The sequence below is a fragment of the Oncorhynchus mykiss genome, chromosome 13, assembly GCF_013265735.2.
Source record: "Oncorhynchus mykiss isolate Arlee chromosome 13, USDA_OmykA_1.1, whole genome shotgun sequence".
NCBI classification, from domain to species: Eukaryota; Metazoa; Chordata; class Actinopteri; order Salmoniformes; family Salmonidae; genus Oncorhynchus; species Oncorhynchus mykiss.
In genome coordinates this window covers 12,686,730-12,694,304 of record NC_048577.1, presented here as the reverse complement: position 1 = coordinate 12,694,304, position 7,575 = coordinate 12,686,730, and positions in this window count along the sequence as shown.

Genomic DNA, 7,575 nt, shown 5'->3' with positions numbered 1-7,575 from the left:
CTTGTAGGTCAGACAGACTTCAAAGGAAACAAATGACTTGTAGGTCAGACAGACTCCAAGGAAACAAATGACTTGTAGGTCAGACAGACTCCAAGGAAACAAATGACTTGTAGGTCAGACAGACTCCAAGGGAAACAAATGACTTTTCCTCTACCTCTCTAGGTTTTACTATACAGTAGGTCAACAAGTTAAACTGTTCAACAGTAGCTTCTTGCTACTATCTATCCCAGGGGTTCTTAAACTTTCATCTCAAGACCCAAATGAGAAATTGACCGTGACCCAAATTGCCCTCCAACGACTGATTTTAAATCTGATTTTAAACCTAACCTTAACCACACTGGTAAACTTATGCCTAACCCTTACTTTAAATTAAGATTTAAAAAATCAAAAACAAATCCATACATTTTTACGACTTTGCAGCTTGGCCATCTAGTGGGTCGATATGACTGTACATTCTATTGTTCCTTCAGTGCACTGCTGAGTGCCGTAAAGAGGTAGACATACACAACAGACGACACATTGACGCAGCTGCTATTGTCATGACCTAGTTAAGAACACCTGTGCCGGTCAAATCATCTCCCCTTCACATGATGGGTCAAACCATCACAAGCTCAGTTCATTTAACCCTCAGACTTCACCATGGTATGTACAGGCCTGACCGGGGCATATGGAGAAATGTAATGGACCAGCTAAGTGGTGATGCTCTTGACCAGTCTTACTCTCACTCCTACCAATTTATCAACAGTGTAGAGCCACCACTGAACATATCGATGGTAGAACTACTAGTGACTAGTTGGCCTACGACTATTTGTCCTACGACTAGTTGGCCTATGACTAGTTGGCCTATGACTAGTTGGCCTACGACTAGTTGGCCTACGACTAGTTGGCCTACGACTAGTTGGCCTACGACTAGTTGGCCTATGACTAGTTGGCCTACATGTGTCTGGGTGTGTTTGAGTGCAGCAGTGTGTTTCACAGTGTATCCTCCCCTGCAGCCTGAGAGGAAGCATTGCTCTGGGTAGTGGCTGGTGTCTTTGGGTCTCTGAGACAGAGACTATTGTTATTGCTTATCACCAGACCAGTACAGCCAGTACCACTGTGTTCTGTTTGGTAAACTGGCTAGTGACCTGTTGTTCCTGTTCCTGAAGTGACTTCCTGTTCTCATGTCACAAGACACTCCCTCTCGTAGACTGTCACAGTGGTGTGATGTTCTGACCCCGCCCCTTTGTGACATCGCTGGCCAATGGGAGATGGCGGAATGGCAATATGTAAATAGTCAGGTGAGGTGACAATGCAGGAGATAGTGTCTATGAGCCTATCCCCTGGGGACAAACATTGTTTGTCACCTGTGTTTCAGGGTGTGTCTTAAAGCCATAGGGGTCTAGCACACTGTGGATCTAGACTCATTTGAATGGCTATAAAGGGCGATAGCTATGTGCATCTGTCAACAGTGATGCTGATGGAGTGTATGTGGATACAGACCCTGTATAATTTCCATTGCTCTGCACATTCACACGTTTTACCTGCAGGCATCACTTTACCCATAACACTATTATAGCTTAGCTTCCATACAACATACTGCATCTAACGAAGGGGAGTGAAGGTTAGGCTAAAAAAAACAACCCCAGAATTGCACCTCCAGCTTTGTATTGCAGTTATATGTTGAATCCAAAGATTTATCAGAAGACTGTTGATCTACAGTAAAACTGTACTGAATGTCCCACTGGGGCCTCCTGGGGCCACCAGTACAAAAATGTATGCAATCACTTGTTATAAGCCACTTTAAGTAAAGGTGTCTGCTAAATGGCATACATTATTATAAATGTTGGCAAACTGTTTGCCCATGCATAGGTACCGCACAAGGCGATCCAATGTAATTCTCTATCCATTGGATGTTCCTGGCTGTGTAGGTAGACTCCACGTGTAGACCACTCCTACTAAGGAATGTGGATGCTAGTTCCTGGCTGTCTAGGTAGACTCCATGTGTAGACCACTCTTAGTAAGGAATGTGGATGCTAGTTCCTGTCAGATGTTATTCATTGATAGAGAACAGGTCTGTCCTTGAGGAGTGGATAACGACATCACAGCTCATAGACAAATCTATTCATTCACTTCCTGCATAGCTCACCTATATACTTTATATAAGTAAGCTAGATACCATTCAAATCAAATGTAAACTTTGTAAACAACAGGTGAAATGTGTACTTACGAGCCCTTCCCAAAAATGCAGAGAGAAAAATAATAGACAAATAATAACACAAGGAATAAATACACAATGACGGGGTACCAGTACACAGGGTACCAGTACAGAGTCGATGTCTAGGGGTACAAAGTAATTTAGGTAGATAGAGTGCCTTCAAAAAGTATTCACAGCCCTTGACTTTTTCCACATTTTGTTGTGTTACAACCTGAATTTAAAATGGATTAAATAGAGATTTTAGAGACACAATACCCCATAATGTAAATGTGGAATTTTTTTTTTCTTTCAAAATTTTGACAAATTAATAAAAAATGAAAAGCTCCTATTGGTAGATGGGTAAAAAATTACAATAAAAATCAATTTTTATCCCACTTTTTTACTTGATAAAGTGTGAAGAAGTCCAAGGGGTCTGAATACTTTTGCAAGGCACTGTATATCTGGTATCACCACATCCTCATCGGCAGACTCAACAGCCTTGGTTTCTCAAATGATTGCCTCGCCTGGTTCACCAACTACTTCTCTGATAGAGTTCAGTGTGTTAAATCGGAGGGTCTGTTGTCCGGACTTCTGGCAGTCTCTATGGGGGTGCCACAGGGTTCAATTCTTGGACCGACTCTCTTCTCTGAATACATCAATGAGGTCGCTCTTGCTGCTGGTGAGTCTCTGATCCACCTCTACGCAGACGACACCATTCTGTATACTTCCGGCCCTTCTATGGACACTGTGTTAACAACCCTCCAGGCAAGCTTCAATGCCATACAACTCTCCTTCCGTGGCCTCCAATTGCTCTTAAATACAAGTAAAACTAAATGCATGCTCTTCAACCGATCGCTACCTGCACCTACCCGCCTGTCCAACATCACTACTCTGGACGGCTCTGACTTAGAATACGTGGACAACTACAAATACTTAGGTGTCTGGTTAGACTGTAAACTCTCCTTCCAGACCCATATCAAACATCTCCAATCCAAAGTTAAATCTAGAATTGGCTTCCTATTTCGCAACAAAGCATCCTTCACTCATGCTGCCAAACATACCCTTGTAAAACTGACCATCCTACCAATCCTCGACTTTGGCGATGTCATTTACAAAATAGCCTCCAATACCCTACTCAACAAATTGGATGCAGTCTATCACAGTGCAATCCGTTTTGTCACCAAAGCCCCATATACTACCCACCATTGCAACCTGTACGCTCTCGTTGGCTGGCCCTCGCTTCATACTCGTCGCCAAACCCACTGGCTCCATGTCATCTACAAGACCCTGCTAGGTAAAGTCCCCCCTTATCTCAGCTCGCTGGTCACCATAGCATCTCCCACCTGTAGCACACGCTCCAGCAGGTATATCTCTCTAGTCACCCCCAAAACCAATTCTTTCTTTGGCCGCCTCTCTTTCCAGTTCTCTGCTGCCAATGACTGGAACGAACTACAAAAATCTCTGAAACTGGAAACACTTATCTCCCTCACTAGCTTTAAGCACCAACTGTCAGAGCAGCTCACAGATTACTGCACCTGTACATAGCCCACCTATAATTTAGCCCAAACAACTACCTCTTTCCCAACTGTATTTAATTAATGTATTTATTTTGCTCCTTTGCACCCCATTATTTTTATTTCTACTTTGCACATTCTTCCATTGCAAAACTACCATTCCAGTGTTTTACTTGCTATATTGTATTTACCTTGCCACCATGGCCTTTTTTGCCTTTACCTCCCTTCTCACCTCATTTGCTCACATTGTATATAGACTTGTTTATACTGTATTATTGACTGTATGTTTGTTTTACTCCATGTGTAACTCTGTGTCGTTGTATCTGTCTAACTGCTTTGCTTTATCTTGGCCAGGTCGCAATTGTAAATGAGAACTTGTTCTCAACTTGCCTACCTGGTTAAATAAAGGTAAAATAAATAAATAAAATAAATAAATAAATATCGTAATATGTGATATAATAGCACACCTTGACGACTTCAAATGGATCATATTGACGTACATGTGTCGTATCTTGTGACTATAGTGAGAGGAAACATTGCAACATTGCTATCAGTCAGGGTTAGTACTAGGAGGTACCATGCAGACAAGATTGTGTTAGGGAGTGAGAGAGAGTATTGGGTCAAATGAAACGAATCTCCATAATATTGCCTGCCGTAATGGGATCCAAGCCCTTGGCTATTATCTATAGTACACAGAAGCATTCTCTCTTGTGTCTAGGAAGGAGATAAGGGGCTGTATGTACAATGTATCAGATGTCTCAGAGCAGGAGTGCTGTGAATGAATAAGATGGACGGCAGTATTCACAAAGAGTCTCAGAGCAGGAGAGCTGATCAAGGATGAGTTTAGCCTTGTAGAGATTTAGTAGGATTAAATTGACAAGAGGGGACCTGATCCTAGAACACCACTCCTACTCTGAGACGCTAGACACATTCGGCCCCAGGTTGGGGGTTGATTGATCGACGCTGGTGTCTGTATGAAGGACAGGCCTTGGCCTATTTGAAGGACTGGTATAACTGGACTCTTTAAAGTATCGCCTAGCTATGACCAGCCCCTAAAGTGAACATTCTTGTCAATTACTCTTAATGGTGTGCCTTTTTGCTTGTCAATGACACTGTCACTGAGGAGTGTGCAGTAGCGGTTTGTGGGCAAAATAACTGGGGAAGCCAGAACAAAAGCCATATTACACCCTATGTGTTTTGATAATTGTGTTGTTTGCTCTATAACCTGTTAGTTCATATGTCTTGACCCCGTGGTATATATATATATATACAGGCCTAAAGCAGAGACAATAAGAAGACACAGTGGCAGAATAAATTCAACCACACCTTTGTTTCACCACAAAACCGAAGAGCAACCTCTGTCCTGTGAAGTCCACAAAACATATTGCCTGTAACAAACAGTTACATCACCTACAGCAGTGGTTCCCAAACTTATTATAGTCCCGTACCCCTTCAAACATTCAACCTCCAGCTGTACCCCCTCTAGCACCAGGGTCAGCGCACTCTCAAATATTGTTTTTTGCCATCATTGTAAGCCTGCCACACACACACACTATACGATACATTTATTAAACATAAGAATGAGTGTTAGATTCTGTCACAACCCGGCTCGTGGGAAGTGACAAAGAGCTCTTATAGGACCAGGGCACAAATAATAATATAATAATAATCAATAATTTTGCTCTTTTATTTAGCCATCTTACATATAAAACCTTATTTGTACATCAAAAATTGTGAATAACTCACCACAGGTTAATGAGAAGGGTGTGTTAGAAAGGATGCACATAACTCTGTGGATGCCCTAACTGGAGGCAGGGCATGAAAGGGTTATATAATGAATCCAGTTGCTTGTGTCATCTGTTTCGGGAAAGTACCTGCGTAATTGCTCACCCAGCTCACTCAGGTGCTTCGCTACATCACATTTGACATTGTCCGTAAGCTTGAGTTCATTTACACTCAAAAAAATCATACAATGATGGAAAGACCTGTGTGTTGTCCTTGTTAATGCAGACAGAGAAGAGCTTCTTGATAGCCAGCAGACTTTTGTATGTTGTAAAAGCGTTACATGGTCGCTGCCCATATCATTGCATAATGCAGAAAATACACGAGAGTTCAGGGGCCTTGCTTTAACAAAGTTAACCATTTTCGCTGTAGTGTCCAAGCTATCCAAGCTATCGTCTTTCATGCTATCAGGCATTCCTTTGGCAGCAAGAGCCTCTCGGTGGATGCTGCAGTGTACCCAAGTGGCGTCGAGAGCAACTGCTTCCACGCGCGTTACCACTCCACTATGTCTCCCTGTCATGGCTTTTGCACCATCAGTACAGATACCAACACATCTTGACCACCAACGTCCATTTGATGTCACAAAGCTGTGCAGTACTTTAAAAATATCCTCTCGTGTTGTCCTGGTTTCCAGTGGTTTGCAGAAAGAGGATGTCTTCCTTATTTGACCCCCCATAAACGTAACGGACATATACCAGGAGCTGTGCCAGGCCCGCCAGGTCTGTTGACTCATCCAGCAGTAACGCATAGAATTCACTGGCTTGTATGCAAAGCAGTAATTGTTTCAAAACATCTCCTGCCATGTCAATGATGCATCGTGAAACAGTGTTGTTGGATGAAGACATTGTCTGTATAGTTTTTTGGGGCCTTTTCCCCCAGCATTCCCCCAGTCATAAATAGTATGGGGCTTGCCTGTCCTAGCCACTCGGTAGCTCACCATATAAAACGCTTCTAGCCCCTTCTTATTAATGGTATCTGTTGCTTTTATACATGTCTTACTACTTGAAAGTCATCTTTATTCTCACTCAAAAAACTCCCGTGGCTTATTTTTCAAATTGTCATGTTTCATTTCTAAATGTCTGAGTAAGAGTGAAGGTTTCTTGCAAGAGAGAAACGGTTAATGTGATTGGATGTGAATTATTTGACTAGGCTACCTGTATTTGACATTGTGTTGTTATTTCGCTGAACACTAGATGGTTTAATTGTATTTTTGGCAGTGAAACGAGGCTACTCAGGCAAGAAAAAACCCCACCCAAATGTATAGCCCCGTTGGAAAATATAAATGTACTGTTTGAAAATATGAAGACTTAAAAAAAAAAAATTCAAGCAAGTTCATGTTTTCGCCATTTTCGGAACTATTGATTTAGAACCACAAAGAGTTTACCGCTAGTCTCTAAGAAAACAGGTGCTGCCTCCACTATTCCAGCACCATTTCACCTTCAACATTTCAACATCATCTAACCACCTATGCTTAATCTAATACAGTGACAACTAAAATATACCAAAAACATTTAGTCCAATCAATGTAAGCTACAGGAAATATGTTGTGGCTGTTCTGGTGTGTGTGTGTGTGTGTGTTCTGGTATGTGTGTGTGTGTGTGTTCTGGTGTGTGTGTGTGTGTGTGTTCTGGTGTGTGTGTGTGTGTGTGTGTGTGTGTGTGTGTGTGTGTGTGTGTGTGTGTGTGTGTGTGTGTGTGTGTGTGTGTGTGTGTGTGTGTGTGTGCGTTCATGCAAGTATAAACATTTTTCTGACTCACCCTACTTGTAGACAAATGCCATCCTCCTCTCTTTCATGTTTCCTAAATGGTCTGTGACTCTGTCATACAGTACCATATATTTTGTTGTCCTAGCCTACCTGGCTAAAATGCTCGCTATCCTGACTTCCTTTCATGGGCAATGATGCATTAACCTACTAGCTACATGTTGAACTTACATCCTCTCAGGCCAGGGGTACAATGTATGAATTTATAGTGGGATCAGAATTGAAATTATAATAATTTGCCAGGACAGAGAATTAAGTATCCCTATCTCCATCCATGGCTAATTTAGGAAACAGACTATTCTAGCTAGCTATAGCCACCGGAGGACAACAACACAACGAAA